Consider the following 17,404-nt stretch of genomic DNA (forward strand, 5'->3'; position numbering starts at 1 on the left):
ATCGGGCAAACAACACAAACTTGCCTTTATATCGCTCCTTTAACGTAGAACATCCCAAGGCATAATCAGGAAAAAATGGAAGACGAGTCATGAGGGGATTTGAGAACAAGGATGAGAATTTTAAAATGGAGGCGTTGCCGGACTGGGAGCCAATGTAGGTCAGCGAGCACAGAGGTGATGGGTGAATGGGATTTGGTGCAGGTTAAGATACGCGGTTTTGGATGAGCTCAAGTTTATGGAGAGTGCTCGGTGGGAGGCCGGTTCATTGGTATAGTCGAGCCTGGAGGGAACAAAGGCACAGATGAGGGTTTCAGCAGCAGGTGAGCTGATAACAAGGCTACACATTCAGGTCCTATCAATAAGCCAGGCCGGCCAATCAATCATCAATTAAACACAGTATTACATAGCATTTACAGAACAGAAACAGGCTATTCAGCCCAACAGGTTAGGGTTAGTGTCCGTGCTCCAGTGTTTATGCTCCACATGAGTCTCCTTCTACCCTACTTCATCTCAATCCATCAACATATCTTTCTATTCCTTTCTCCCTCATGTGCTTATTTAGCTTCCCCTTAAATGTATCTATATTAGTCGCCTCAATCACTCCCTGAGGCAGCGAGTTCCACATTCTAACCGCTCTCTGGATAAAGAAGTTTCTCCTGAATTCCCTATTGGATTTATGGCCCTTAGTTCTGGTCTCCTCCACAAGTGGAAACATCTTCTCTACATTTACCTGATCAAACCCTTTCATAATCTTAAAAGACAGACCCCTCAGTCTTCTCAATTCTAGAGAAAGGCGTCACAGCCTGTCTCGTCTTTCCTGATAGGTATAACCTCTCAGTTCTGGTATCATTTTAATAAATCTTTTTTGCATCATCTCTAGTGCCTGTATATCCTTTATCTAATATGGTCCAATTATGCTGCGTTCCTGCTTGATTCAGGTATCAGGTCAAGTCTACAGCAGAAGATTGTCTCCAATCTGCCATTGCTTAGAGTGAAATCAACTACGAAGGTGACCTGAAACACCACGGAGCATGTGGGGAGGGCTGTCACTCCAGTGCAGTGCTGAGGGAGTGCTGCACGATCTGAGGGGCCATGTTTCGGATGAGACGATAAACCGAGGTCCCCGTCTGCCCTCTCAGATGGACGTAAAAGATCTCTCAGCACTATTTCAGAGAAGCGCAGGGGAGGTACCCCTGGTATCTTGGCCAATATTTATCCTTCAACCAACATAACAAAAACATTATCTGGTCATTGTCACATTGAGTGATGAGTGTCAGCTGTGGCTCAGTGGGTAGCACACTCGCCTTGGAGTCAGAAGGGTTCAAGTCCCACTCCAGGAACTTCAGCACATAAATCTAGGCCGATACTCCAGTGCACTGCACTGTCGGAGGAGCCGTCTTTCGGATGAGACGTTAAACCGAGGCCCCGTCTGCCCTCTCAGGTGAACGGTAAAGATCCCATGGCACTATTTTGAAGAAGAGCAGGGGAGTTATCCTCGGTGTCCTGGCCAATATTTATCCCTAAATCAACATAACAAAAACAGATTATCTGGTCATTATCACATTACTGTTTGTGGGAGCTTGCTGTGCACAAGTTGGCTGCCGGGTTTCCCACATTACAACGGTGGCTACACTCCAAAAGTGCTTCATTGGCTGTAAAGCGATTTAGGACGTCTTGAGGTTGTGAAAGGTCCCTTGGGTCATCGCCGACACGAGGGACTGCCTAATACTATATAAAATTGCAAGATCTTCCTTTTTTTTTTAATAAGCTAAATCCCGTTAGTTTGGACAGCCACAGCTCAGAACTCTGCACTGTTTTTGTGCAAAGTACAATCAGTTGCAATTTCTTTGTCATGAATATGCAAATATCAAATCCTGCTGGGAAGTGAACGAGGGTTTTTCACCCCGCTGGGTTTGTGGCCTGAATTAAGGACACCCTGTGGTGTGCAAAGGAGATCGTTATTAATCAAAAGTATGTTGCGTTACAACTCAGTCCTCACAGATCACAGCATCGGAAAGAATTTCAGCCGTTCATGTAGAGAAGTGTGAATGGATTGTGAAGCGGACATCTCCCCCGACACTGAATATGGAAGACTGTGGTCATTTAATTATTTAAATTCACAGCTCAGCGTGTTAAATGGCAGGACGCGTGAACACCAGAGTGGGCGGTGTCAATCAGACACTGAGCTCAGTACCGGTCGATTCTGTACATCTTTTTCTTTACTGAATTTGCTTAAATTGGCCCAGGGGCTGCTGAAAGGGGCAGACGTGTTTCCAAAATGCATCCTCCGCCCCGAGCGCAAGGTATCGTTTTCCTGGGAGTTGCCAATTGCTTAGAACACAAATACAAAAGCAAAATACTGCAGATGTTGGGATCTGAAATAAAAATCAGAAAATGCTGGAAATCTCAGCAGGTCAGGCGGCATCTCTGGAGAGGGAAACAGAGTTAACGTTTCGGGTCTGTGACCCCCAGTTCTGATGAAGCGTCACAGAGCCGAAACATTAACTCTCTTTTTCTCTCCACAGATACTGCCTGACCTGCTGAGATTTCCAGCATTTTCTGTTTTTATTATGCTTCGAACACAAGATTGCACCAACGTTGAAAAGAGTCAGAGAGCTGATGAGGTCAAATTCGAGACTGTGGTTGGCTGGGGCTGAGATTGGGTTTTAACAGCCTGCAGAGTGCTGGATTGTGGACTGCAAAATTTGTCCAATTTCCAACGGGCCTGTCGCTATTCACACGCGGTCTCACCTTGTTAAACATGGACCAGGTACCAATTTATTTACGCTCCAACATCACCGTCCTCAATCAGGCCAACATCCCCAGCATCGAAGCACTGACCACACTCGACCAGCTCCGCTGGGCAGGCCACATTGTTCGCATGCCCAACACGAGACTCCCAAAGCAAGCGCTCTACTCGGAACTCCTACACAGCAAGCGAGCCCCAGGTGGGCAGAGGAAACGTTTCAAGGACACCCTCAAAGCCTCCCTGATAAAGTGCAACATCCTCACCGACACCTGGGAGTCCCTGGCCAAAGACCGCCCTAAGTAGAGGAAGAGCATCCGGGAGGGCGCTGAGCTCCTCGAGCCTCATCGCCGAAAGCATGCAGAAAACAAGCGCAGGCAGCGGAAGGAATGTGCAGCAAACCAGTCCCACCCTCCCTTTCCTTCAACCACTGTCTGTCCCACTTGTGACAGAGACTGTAATTCCCGTATTGGACTGTTCAGTCACTTTTAGAGTGGAAGCAAGTCTTCCTCGATTCCGAGGGACTGCCTATGATGATGATATTTACGCTCAATAAATGAGGGAGAACATCATCAGATGATCTGACTGATACGAGAACGTGCACTGCCCATATAAGGAGAACATGGCAGGTGTTTACCACGTGATGGGCTCCAGATTAACAGAACCATTCACCACAGGCGGCTATTCGACCCATCATGTCCGCGCCAGTTCTTGCCCAGCGAAATTCAAACTAATCCCACTGCTCCGCAGTCTACCCGTAGTCCTGTATCTTCTTCTACTTCAAACATTTATCGCATCCCATAAATGATGCAATGGCCCAGAAATTGCGGATGCTTCCGACCTGAAAAATTCCTACGCATCTACCTACTGGTCCGGGAGGTTGGGAGACGTACAGTTCTGGGCCTCTACACGTAGGCCTGCTTGGAGGCCCACATATTCCAGGGACTAGCGCGCTTCGCATCCATCCCTGGGATCACGTGGGCTGGCCCAATCAATCCAAGTGTAGTCCAGGTAGCTGTGGGTGTCAAGGGTTTATCGTGAATGTTTGTCAATAGCTTCGCATCCCTAAACCCGGAGCTCGCGGGGCCCCTATGGGCGTGTGTGCACCTCGTACACGCCCGTAGGGATCGCAAATTCAGGGCCATTGTCTCAAGCGCTTCCTGCGGCAAAGCATCCCATGCTAAACAGCAACTCCATCTCTTAGCGGCACTTTGAAATGGATGTCTCCTTGCAACACATCTCGTTCTTGCAGGTGTACAATCCCATGATTGGAACAGAACAATCCGGACAAATTGGGACATAGAAACAGGTTTGACCTGGATGCTGCCAGCCCTTTAAGAGGCTCCGCATGGCTCACAGACCTTCTGCGATGGCACACTGGCACTTTCCCGCTGGTTGTGCCGATGGTTCCCCGCCCGTGCTGACAGTGATTGGGGTTGACAGTGACACATCTTATTTCATTTACCCATTTACCATGGTGACTCACTCGCGACAAACCATCATTATTCCCATTAACAGACCTTCCCTTTTGTTCTTTCCTCCTCTCCCTCCTTTCCCGTACTTGCTTAAAGTCCTGTTACATCTCTAACTTTTTCCAGTTCTGACGAAGGGTCATTGACCTGAAACATTAACTCTGTTTCTCTCTCCACTGACTGACCTGCTGAGTATTTCCAGCATTTTCTGGTTTGATAACAACATTTTTGTTTCTATTTGGAAACATCACTCTCGTACTCTGTCCTATCAAAATACACAGACACCTAAATCAATAAGACAGGATGTGTGCTGTATCTTGCTCACATCACAGACAGCTGAGACATTGCCTAGTTCAACTATCACTTTCTCTCCCCTCACACAAAATAATCACTTGGGCATTTCTGTATCTTATATTGAATCCAACCCAAAGAACAGGGGCTTTCAACTGAAACATTTTATTAGTGATTCTCAAACTGGATTGGCCGTGGCAACTCAGAAATAACTATCACTTCGGTCCCACTTCCCTCAAATCACTCAGCCGTCATCCTGAAAACATCTTACGAGATACAGATTGACAGCTACTGCCCGAGGAATCACATTTTCATAAAGTAAGGGGGAAGAAGTCTCCAATTACTGCTTAACCAGTACTGATGGGAAATTAAGCTGGCCATCTCCAGTAGTCCATATCCTGTACACCTAGTGGCAGATGGTAAACTGATACAGGCTCTTTCAATACAATTCTTTGCCATTTCCCTAACCTCCACCATCCTTATATTCCTGGTGGTGTTCTAATGTTTGAAGACCACAAAGGGCTGGATTTTCAGTTGTCTGAGGCCTCCTTTAGCGGCTAGAGGGGGCTTTAATGGGAGCATAAGAGGTTTCCGACCAGGAGCACAGCGATTAGCACCCCGACCGAAAATTCATTAGCGGTTCACCGGGGGGCGCAAACCAGTATCGCCTGGCTGCTGACAATCACTCCGATCAGGACGTATTCCTGGTGCAACGCCCACACTTGCGCCCCGGTCGGTAACTTAGGTACGGCCGCCTCATTTAGCGCCCGCCAATAACAACTTCGGTCCAGGCTTGCAGAGTCGTTAACTGGCGGCTACTTAAAGGGATGAAGAAGCGTTTCTCTCGGAGGTCACAGTCAGTGCAACGTTTACACACAGCGTGAGCCTCCGAGTGTGCAACAGCAGACAGACATAACAGTACAGGTTGAAAACAAGTGATTTTGAAAACTTTACTATGCCGTGCCTTTAAGACTCGGCTTTTCCCGGGATCTGATCTGGAGTTCCGCACATGTGCAATGCTTCCACCAAATTTACCGACCAAACTTTCGCTATCGTGGCCTCCCCTCCCAGCTCTGGTGTACAACGGCTGATTTGGCGCCTGTCAGCACTTCGACGAATTTCTCGGGGGAAGGCTCAAACTTTTCCAAGGTGCTAATTTTACCGTTCCCACCTGGGTTAACGACCCAAATGAGGCGCGACTGCATTTCTCCCCCAAACTGTTTGGGAGAGAAAGAAGCCGTGTAACTGCAATTTCCTGCCGATTTAACGAGGCTCTTCAGAAAGTTACCATGGAAAAAGTAATGGAACTTTTGTCTCCTTGGCGACTGCTTGTCTCGGTCCCAACAACAACTTATATTTATACAGAGCCTTTAACGTAGTAAAACGTCCCAAGGTGCTTCACAGGAGCGATTATCCAACAAGATTTGACACCGAGCCACATAAAGAGATATTAGGGCAGGTGACCAAAAGCTTGGTCAAAGAGGTAGGTTTTAAGGAGCGTCTTAAAGGAGGATAGAGAGGTAGAGAGGCGGAGAGGTTTCGGCAGGGAATTCCAGAGTTTAGGGCCCAGGCAGCTAAAGGCCGCCAATGGTGGAACAATTAAAATCGGGGATTAACCAGCGGAATTAACCTGACTCTCAAGTTTGAATAATGAAAGGGGTCTGAGCAAGATCCAGTGAATGGAATACAATCCCACTTCTGGACCACCAGAGGCTGAGATCTGAAAAAGGAAAGAAAGAACTTGCATTTATATAGCACCTTTCACGACCTCAGGATGTCCCAAAATGCTTTACAGCCAATCAAGTGCTTTCTGATGTGTGCTCACTATTGTAACCTGGGAAAAAAGGCTGGAAGCAATTGGGGACTTGGGGGGGTCTTTTCCCCCTCGGAGACCCGGGGTCAATCCAATCATTTACAATCACTACCCATCCAGTTTCTTCAGCAGAGATCCCAAGATCTCTGCCTTGTGAACCGGATAGCAAAGGGTTAATTTTACACGGTGAGGTTCCCAGCGAGTAACCTCACTTGACCTGAGTGGGCGGTCATCTGAGCAAATCCTGTAGTGTTGCACTTTGCACCCTGCGTAGAACCTCACAGACAGTTTTCCAAACTCATATTTATTCTACTTGATTCCGCGTCTCATGCTGTGAGGCACCGAGCCGTTGGTAAGTGTTTCTGTGAATTTTCGTCATCAGCAAAGAAAACACCAGGAGCTCGACAGCGCCCAGGACAAAGCAGACCACTTGATTGGCAGCCAGGCCACCAGCTTAAGCATCCAGGTCCTCTATCCATCTACGGCATGCACTGCAGCAAATCGCCAAGGGCTGTCAGCAGCACCTCCCAAACCCACAACCTCCACCATCTAGAAGGACAAGGGCAGCAGGCGCATGGGAACACCATCACCTGCATGTTCCCCTCCAAGTCACACACCTTCCTGACTTGGAAATATATCGCCGTTCCTTCATCGTTGCTGTGTCAAAATCCTGGAACTCCCTCCCTAACAGCACTGTGGGAGCACCTTCACCACACCGACTGCAGCGGTTCAAGAAGGCGCCTCACCACCACCTTCTCAGGGGCAATTAGTGATGGGCAATAAATGCTGGCCTTGCCAGCGATGCCCACATCCCAAGAACGATCAAACAAAAACAGAGCTCGAGTCCCAAGTATGATTGGGATATTGTTGGGCTGTGGTTAGGGTGAGAAAGGAGCATAGGACCAGCAGTTGGCCATTGAGCCCCTCAAGCCTATTCCTCCATTTAATGAGATCATGGCTGATCTGTATCCTGGCTCCATTGACCCGCCTTGGCTCCATATCCCTCAATACCCTGGGCTAGCCAAAATCTATCGATCCCAGATTTTAAATGATTAGTTGAGCTAGCATCTACTGCCCTTTGGGTGTAGAAATGTTTCCCAACTTCTCTCCTGACTGGCTTGGCTCTGATTTTAAGGCTTTGTCCCCTTATCCTAGACTCTCCCACCAGCAGAAACACGTTTTTCTCTGTCTGCCCTATCAATTCCTTTCAAACTCCTGAAAAGCTCAATCAAATCATCCCTTAGCCTTCTATATTCTAGATTAGTGAATGGTTGTGGTTGAGGTTACAGCATGGTTGGACCACGGTTAGATTATGGTTGTGGTGTGGTTGGATTGTGGTTGGACCATGGTTAGAGTGTGGTTGTGGTCTGGTTGGAGTGTGGTTGGATCACGGTTAGAGTATGGTTATGGTTGAGTTTACAGTATGGTTGGACCACAGTTAGAGTATGGTTATGGTTGAGGTTACAGCATGGTTGGACCACGGTTAGAGTATGGTTATGGTTGAGGTTACAGCATGGTTGGACCACGGTTAGAGTATGGTTGTGGTGTGGTTGGACCATGGTTAGAGTGTGGTTATGGTCTGGTTGGAGTGTGGTTGGACTACGGTTAGAGTATGGTTATGGTTGAGGTTACAGTATGGTTGGACCACGGTTAGAGTATGGTTGTGATGTGGTTGGACCACAGTTAGAGTGTGGTTATGGTTGAGGTTACAGTATGGTTGGACCACGGTTAGAGTATGGTTGTGATGTGGTTGGACCACGATTAGAGTGTGGTTATGGTGGAGGTTACAGTATGGTTGGACCACGGTTAGAGTATGGTTATGGTGTAGTTGGAGTGTGGTTGGACCATGGTTTGAGTGTGGTTGCATGGACATCCCCTGGTATATTGTCCAATGGCCATTTTTCATGTGTTAGCCTAGATGGCAGGATATCCAGCTATGTGTGCAGTGATTGACACCAAGTAAATCCTGACCAATCGGGTGATTTGCCTGCTCGCTGCCCGTAGAGTTTCCGGATTACTTAGGAACTCAACTCTCACAGGCATCCCGTAATCTTAAAATAAAATTTCAAGTTACCCTGAGAAGCGTTTTAAATCAAACTGATGCTAAGCTTTCAGAGTATGTTTTCCACCCAGAGGGGGGTGGGGGTCTGGAACTCACTGCCTAAAAGGGTAGAGGCAGAAACCCTCACCACATTTAAAAAGCACTTGGATGTGCACTTGACGTGCCGTAACCTACAGGGCTACGGACTGAGAGCTAGAAAGTGGGATTAGGCTGGATAGCTCTTTGTCGGCCGGCGCGGACACGATGGGTCGAAATGGCTTCCTTCCGTGCTGTAAATTTCTAAGCTTTAAGAACTGGAATACTGCATAAAATGTATAGTTACAGACTGGAGTCTCAGAACAGATTAAATAATAACCATTAAAAAATTGACACCACTGATCAGTCACTCAGGATTAAACGATGTTAAGGGCCATTTCTACAGCAAATGGTGATTAGATCAGTGCTAAAGCATCAATTCATTGTAGTTGAGTGAGCTCAGTACTTAACTACTGTGTAATGGTCTCAGTGATTTAAGATTATGGGATGCCTGTGAGAGTTGAGTTCCGAAGTAATCCGGAAACTCTACGGGCAGCGAGCAGGCAAATCACCTGATTGGTCAGGATTTATCTTTGCCAGGATTAACATAGAAACATAGAAAATAGGTGCAGGAGTAGGCCATTCTGCCCTTCGAGCCTGCACCGCCATTCAATAAGATCATGGATGATTATTCACCTCAGTACCCCTTTCCTGCTTTCTCTCCATACCCCTTGATCCCTTTAGCCGTAAGGGCCATATCTAACTCCCTCTTGAATATATCCAATGAACTGGCATCAACAACTCTCTGCGGTAGAGAATTCCACAGCTTAACAACTCTCTGAGTGAAGAAATTTCTCTTCATCTCGGTCCTAAATGGCTTACCCCTTATCCTTAGACTGTGACCCCTGGTTCTGGACTTCCCCAACATTGGGAACATTCTTCCTGCATCTAACCTGTCCAGTCCCGTCAGAATTTTATATGTTTCTATGAGATCCCCTCTCATTCTTCTAAACTCCAGTAAATACAAGCCCAGTCGATCCAGTCTCTCCTCGTATGTCAGTCCTGCCATCCCGGGAATCAGTCTGGTGAACCTTCGCTGCACTCCCTCAATAGCAAGAACGTCCTTCCTCAGATTAGGAGACCAAAACTGAACACAATATTCCAGGTGTGTGGGGGTGGAGGGGAGAGGTGGTCTTGGATCTCCGCCCAGTATGTTCTTCTAAGGCTTGAGCAGATCTAATTTTTAAAAATTCATTCTCATCATTGGCAAGGCTGGCATTTATTGCCCATCTGTAGTTGCCCCAAAAGAGGGCAGTTAAAAGTCGACCATGCTGGTGTGGGATTGGAGTCATATATAGGCCCAGACCAGGTAAGGATGGCAGGTTTCCATCTCATTGGTGAACAAGTTGGGTTTTTACGACAATCCAACAGCTTCATGGTCACTTTTACTGATGCCAGTTTTTTATTTCGAAATTTTATAAATTGAATTCATAATTCTGAAACTGCCATGGGAGATTTGAACTTGCATTCTCTAGATTATTAGTTCCAGCCTTGGGAGTACTAGTACAATAACATAACCATGACACTTCCAAGGGAAATTAGGGATAGTGTTAAATTCAAGGAAGAGGCATATAAATTGGCCAGAAAAAGCAGCAAACCTGAGGACTGGGAGAAATTTAGAATTCAGCAAAGGAGGACAAAGAGTTTAATTAGGAGGGGGAAAATAGAGTATGAGAGGAAGCTTACAGGGAACATAAAAACTGACTGCAAAAGCTTCTATAGATATGTGAAGAGAAAACAGTTAGTGAAGACAAATGTAGGTCCCTTGCAATCAGAATCAGGTGAATTTATAATGGGGAACAAAGAAATGGCAGACACATTGAACAAATACTTTGATTCTGTCTTCACTAAGGAAGACACAAATAACCTTCCGGAAATACTAGTGGACTGAGGGTCTAGCGAGAAGGAGGAACTGAAGGAAATCCTTATTAGTCAGGAAATTGTGTTTGGGAAATTGATGGGATTGAAGGCCAATAAATCCCCAGGGCCTGATAGTCTGCATCCCTGATTACTTAAGGAAGTGGCCCTAGAAATAGTGGATGCATTGGTGGTCATTTTCCAACATTCTATACGCTCTGGATCAGTTCCTATGGATTGGAGGGTAGCTAATGTAACCCCACTTTTAAAAAAGGAGGGAGAGAGAAAACAGTGAATTATAGACCGGTTAGCCTGACATCAGTGGTGGGGAAAATGTTGGAATCAATTATTAAAGAATTAGCAGCACATTTGGAAAGCAGTGACAGGATCGGTCCAAGTCAGCATGGATTTATGAAAGGGAAATCATGCTTGACAAATCTTCTGGAATTTTTTGAGGATGTAACTAGTAGAGTGGACAAGGGAGAACCAGTGGATGTGGTGTATTTGGACTTTCAAAAGGCTTTTGACAAGGTCCCACACAAGAGATTAGTGTGCAAAATTAAAGCACATTGTATTGAGGGTAATATATTGACGTGGATAGAGAACTGGTTGGTAGACAGGAAGCAAAGAGTAGGAATAAACGGGTCCTTTTCAGAATGGCAAGCAGTGACTAGTGGGGTACCGCAAGGTTCATTGCTGGGACCCCAGCTATTTACAATATACATTAATGATTTGGACGAAGGAATTGAATGTAATATCTCCAAGTTTGCAGATGACACTAAACTGGGTGGCAGTGTGAGCTGTGATGAGGATGCAAAGAGGCTGCAGGGTGACTTGGACAGGTTAGGTGAGTGGGCAAATGCATAGAAGATGCAGTATAATGTAGATAAATGTGAGGTTATCCACTTTGGTGGCAAAAACAGGGAGGCAGAATATTATCTGAATGGTGACAGATTAGGAAAATCGGAGGTGCAACGAGACCTGGGAGTCACGGTACATCAGTCATTGAAAGTTGGCATGCAGTTACAGCAGGCGGTGAAGAAGGCAAATGGCATGTTGGACTTCATAGCGAGAGGATTTGAGTATAAGAGCAGGGAGGTCTTACTGCAGTTGTACAGGGCCTTGAATATTGTGTACAGTTTTGGTCTCCTAATCTGAGGAAGGACATTCTTGCTATTGAGGGAGTGCAGCGAAGGTTCACCAGACTGATTCCCGGATGGCAGAACTGACATATGAAAAAAGACTGGACCGACTAGGCTTATATTCACTGGAATTTAGAAGAATGAGAGGGGATCGCATAGAAACATATAAAATTCTGATGGGATTGGACAGGTAGATGCAGGAAGAATGTTCCCGATGTTGGGAAAGTCCAGAACCAGGGGTCACAGTCTAAGGATAAGGGGTAAGCCATTTACGACCGAGATAAGGAGAAACTTCTTCACTCAGAGAATTGTGAAATTCTCTACCGCAGAAAGTTGTTGAGGCAAGTTCGTTAGATATATTTAAACGGGAGTTAGATGTGGCCCTTTCGGCTAAAGGGATCAAGGGGTATGGAGAGAAAGCAGGAGTGGGGTACTGAAGTTGCATGATCAGCCATGATCATATTGAATGGTGGTGCAGGCTCGAAGGGCCGAATGGCCTACTCCTGCACCTATTTTCTATGTTTCTGCCTTATCTTAGACGCAATTGGTGCAAACACATGAAATACTGAGGTTCCATGGAATGGGGGGGCGGGAATGGGAAGGTGATTTTGAGAATTGAGTGAATTAAATACAATCCCTGGCAACTTTTCCAACGAATCTACTACTGTGTGTGTGGAAAGGTTCCCGTCACCTTCCCTTCCGACCCCTGACCTCATTTTTAACTTGCGCCTGTGGGATTTTATTCCTTCACCGTGGGGAGCTACGAGCTCCAGAGCCCGATTAAGAATTCTTGCGACTCTGAGCACCAAGAACACACTGACAGTAGGCGAAAGCCTCCTTTCTAATGTGCACATCAATTTAATGGACGTGAGCACACACACATCTTTCTGTGATTTGTTTTCAGGGAATGAACTGCGTGCGTAGTTAATCCACAATTGAGGCAGACATATTCTGATCTGACAGGAATTCAGCATTTAAAGAGCGAACACAGGCCTAGAAGTTCCTTTAGACCATTTTGCTGGCTACAAATAAAGCAATTGATAGCGGTCTTTAAGATAATGTAAAGGTTTGATAGGATAGATGTGGAGAAAATGTTTCCACTTGTGGGGGAGACTTAAATTGGAGGTCATAAATATAAGTTAGCCACTGATAAATCCAATAGGGAATTCAGGAGAATGACCAAAGAGTGGTAAGAATATGGAACGCGCTAGCACAAGGTGTAGTTAAAACTAGCATCGATGCAGTTAAGGGGCATACTGGATAAGCACATGAGGGAGAAAGCAATAGACAGATATGCTGATGGGGTGAGAGGAAGCTCATGTGGAACATAAACACCGACACGGACCTGTTGGGCCGAATGGCCTGTTTCTGTGCTATAGATGCGATGTAATTCTAAGTAACATTTGGGATCTCTACCCCACCCCTCATAAACCCCGCCCCAACCCATAAAGCACGGCTGCAATGATTTGTCACACCGAAGTTCTGATTGGTCCCCTTGGACAAACATGTCATTAAATATCTGAAGCAATAGGCTCGTCGATATGTTTACACACTGCATTAATAATAAAGCAAGATCACAATATACTTTGTTAGTGAAGCTGCCCCCAGAGAGGGTCCGTGGGCTTGGGTCACCTCAGCCCTTGCGTTAATCCACCCCTGATGTGCCCAGAGCAGCTTCCTCAACTACCTTCGTAGTCATGAGAACGTAGAATTTTACAACCATTCGGCCCATTGTGCTTGTGTTGGCTCTTTGAAAGTTTTATCCAATTAATTCAACTCCTCTGCTCTTTCTCCATAACTCTGTCATTTTCTCTCCTCAGAGTATTTATCCAATTCCCTTTTGAAAGTTACGATTGAATCTGCTTCCACCGCCCTTTCAGGCCGTGTGTTCCCGATCATCATAACTCGCTGCGTAAAAAAAATTCTCCTCACCTCCGCTCTGGTTCTTTTGCCAATTACCTTAAATCCGTGTCCCTCCTGCCAGTGGAAACAGTTTAACAGATCTATCCTGGGTTAGATCACCTCATAGTCACCTCTATACCAGACAAAATAAGCCCAACTTCCTTAACCTCTCCGTTTCATTGAAATTGCTGAAACCTGGAATTTGTTACTCCCTCAGCTGTGCAATAATGTCCTCCCTGTGGTGAGGAGCAAGGATTGCTCCAGACAACGTCCGACCAGAGCCTTACAAAGACTGACCAGTATTGTATCAAAGACTGACCAGTATCTTATTAAAGACTGACCAGTATCTTATCAAAGACTGACCAGTATTGTATCAAAGACTGACCAGTATCTTATCAATGCCTGACCTGTGTCTTATCAAAGACTGACCAGTATTGTATCAAAGACTGACCAGTATCTTATCAACGTCTGACCAGTATCTTATCAAAGACTGATCAGTATTGTATCAAAGACTGACCAGTATCTTATCAATGTCTGACCAGTATCGTATCAATATCTGACCAGTATCTTATCAAAGACTGACCAGTATCTTATCAAAGGCTGACCAGTATCTTATTAAAGACTGACCAGTATTTTATCAATGTCTGACCAGAGCCTTATACACCATCAATACGACTTGTGCAACTTTTAGCAAGAACATTTAAATTGCCTTCCAAAAAAGAAACTCAACAACATAGTGGGAAATGTATAATGGAGCCTGCGGGCTCTCTCTCTAAATGTTCCTGTGGCCTTGTTGACTCTATGACTCCTTAGTTAATCTCAAAGAGGTGTCCAGTGTCAAACCTTCAAAAAACTTAATTGGAAAACTGTCCAAAGTGCCTGTATTTTAATCAAGACAGCAGAGAAGAAAGAGTTTCCGTAGACTGGTTCCTATTGACCTTTTTTAACAGTGGCAGCAGTCTCTGGAGGCAGGAGGAGGATGGGTGGCCAGGGGGAAATGAAGTAAGACATAAATCAAAAGCAATGTGCTATCCAACAGGCTCCACATTACACCTGAATCCTCCGCTTAATCACAATCACACAGGATATTTGTTCTTCCATTTCCTTTTGTTGGGGTACTGTTCCATGGGCCCATGGCCCTCTCTAGAACCTCACAGGACGATACAGAGAGCAGAGTGTGTAACTCACAAGATAATCACCAAGGCCGCCTACTTCCATCTCCGCCCCTGCCTCAGTTCACTCACATCCCTTTGTAACCTCGAGACCTGACTATTCCAACGCACTCCTGACCGGCCTGGCATCTTCCACCCTTCATAAACCTGAGCTCATCCACAACTCTGCTCGCCGTGTCCTAACTGGCACAAGTCCTGCTCCCCCATCACTCCTGTGCTCGCTGGCCTATACTGGCGCCTGGTCCGGTAACCCTTCAATTTTAAAATTCTCATCCTTGCTTTCAAATCCGTCCATGGCCTCATTCATCCTCATCTCTGTGACCTCCTCCAGCTCTACCGTGCTCCGAGATCTCTGCGCTCCCCTACCTCCTGGCCTTTTGCAGATCCCTGACTTTAATCATTCCACCTTTGGCAGCCATGCCCTAAGCTCTGGAATTCTCTCCCTCTGTCTCATCCTTTTTGGTCCTAATATCTCTTTTGTGTTTCCGTGTCAAATGTTGTTTGATAATCGCTCCTGTGAAGCACCTCGGGATGTTTTACAGCATTATAAGAGCTATATAAATCCAAGTTGTTGTTGTAATTGTTGCACTACCTTCTATAACCCTCCCGCTGTTTTGGACTAATGCCCCATTGACTGGTATAAAGATGGTTATGGCCTGTCAGACTGTCGGTCAGTCTGTGAGTCCTTCCACTGCCTCACGCTGTTCTCTAAGGGAGGAGGGTGAAGATACAAAAACAATAATCACCTGAAGGGCACCTTGCTTCCTGAATGTTGTATTTTCTCCTGAATGTCTTTCTCCCCCCTCCATAACCCAGGGGCCGGCGAGAGACTAGTTATTTATTCCTGACTGGCCCTGTGAAGTAGACCCTCGGGCACACGGAGCAGAAGGGTAGCTGGGGATCAGAGGAGAAGGGCAGGTGATGTGCTGGGCCCTAAGGCTGTTGTAGAGACAAGCTCCGAGTAAGCTGACGGCTTTCAGACCAGATAGCTGGATCCTCATTTAATGTGCAAATTGGACCATGTGGAGAGATGGAAGACTGGACTATTAATAGCGCAGCTCCCGGCTATATCATGCATTCTGATTTAGGCTCAGTGCGACGTTAGGCCCGACAGCCTGAATAAAGTGACCCAGAGGCACAGTCTGAAGGAAAAGCCTGTAACAGGGGGCTCCATCAGTTTTATCTGTCTGTGCCATCATTCCTCAGCCACTGATACCCCAACTTCTGCCCTTCCCCCCAGACCTTCTACATCTCAGTGCTAATTCATAATTACCTTCTGCTTAACTGCTTATAGAGGCAGGAGTCACAGATAGGTCATGCCTGCTTTATGAATCAGAAAGAACATATCTTCTGCTATAAATATAATGTGGTGCACCGTCCTATAATTTCACTAAAGGTTAGATCAGCATCCTGACATTGCTGTGTCTGTGCACTTGCGTGTCTGTATGTGTTGGTGTGTGCACGTGTGTTGGTGTGTGTTTGTGTTGGTATGTGTGTGTGTGTTGGTGTGTGCGTGTTGGTGTAGATCTTCTGGTGTGTGTTGGTGTGTGTGTGTTGGTGTGTGTGCCTTGGTGTGGGTGAGTATGACTGAGCTGCCCAGCCCAGCTCGGAGAGTGAGTGAACACTGAGCCCAGCTCAGAGAGAGACTGAGATGCACTGTACAGTGCAACCCACAGCAGACAAATGAAGCCGGACACCTTTACAACACAGGGTGGCACAAAATGTCTCTGATACGCAGCCTGCGTCTCCTCAACACCAAGCGATTCCAGCAAGGGAGTGGGCAGGGAAGTGGAGCTGAGTCCATGATCAGATCAGCCATGATCTTATTGAATGGCGGAGCAGGATCAAGGGGCCAAATGGCCTACTCCTGCTCCTATTTCTTATGTTTTTATATTCATAAGCCAACGGTGCTATGCTGATGGTATTGAGAGCATATAAATGCATAATATAACCGACACACCATCTATCCCACTCTCAGATACCAGCTCCTTCATTTTTGGGATGTGTGCATCACTGGCAAGGTTGGCATTTATTGCCCTGAGAAGGAGGTGATGGGCTTCTAACTTTGTAGCAGTTTGATACAAAGGGCAGTTTTGCATCAACTATATTGTGGGACTGGAGTCATATATATACCTTCCCTAATCATAGGCATCATCATAGGCTGTCCCTCAGAATCGAGGAAGACTTGCTTCCACTCCTGAGGTGAGTTCTTTGGTGGCTGTACAGTCCAATACGAGAGCCACGGACTCTGTCCCAGGTGGGACAGACATTAGTCGAGGGAAGGGTTGGGTGGGGCTGGTTTGCCGCGTGCTCCTTCCGCTGCCTTCGCTTGACCTCTTCACGCTCTCGGCGTTGAGATTCAAAGAACTCAATACCCTCCCAGATGCACTTTCTCCACCTCGGGCAGTCTTCGGCCAGGGACTCCCAGGTGTCAGTGGTGACATCGCACCACTTTACCAGGGAGGCTTTGAGGGTGTCCTTGTAATGTTTCCGCTGCCCACCTTTGGCTCGTTTGCCGTGAAGGAGCTCCGCATAAAGCATTTGCTTAGGGAGCCTCGTGTCTGGCATGCGAACCATGTGGCCTGCCCAGCGGAGCTGATCGAGTGTGATCAGTGCTTCAATGCTGGCGATGTTGGCCTGGACGAGGACGCTGATGCTGGTGCACCTGTCCTCCCGGGGGATTTGCAGGATCTTGCGGAGACACCGTTGGTGGTATATCTCCAGCGACTTTACTGAACCAATTGGGCTTTTATGGCCATCCAACAACTTTATGGTCACTTTTACTGACACAAACTTTTTATATCCAGATTTTTTAAAAACTTACTTGAAATTCTCAAACTGTTATGGTGGGATTTGAATTCATAATTATAGT

The sequence above is a fragment of the Pristiophorus japonicus genome, chromosome 18 (assembly GCF_044704955.1).
Source record: "Pristiophorus japonicus isolate sPriJap1 chromosome 18, sPriJap1.hap1, whole genome shotgun sequence".
Classification (NCBI taxonomy): domain Eukaryota; kingdom Metazoa; phylum Chordata; class Chondrichthyes; family Pristiophoridae; genus Pristiophorus; species Pristiophorus japonicus.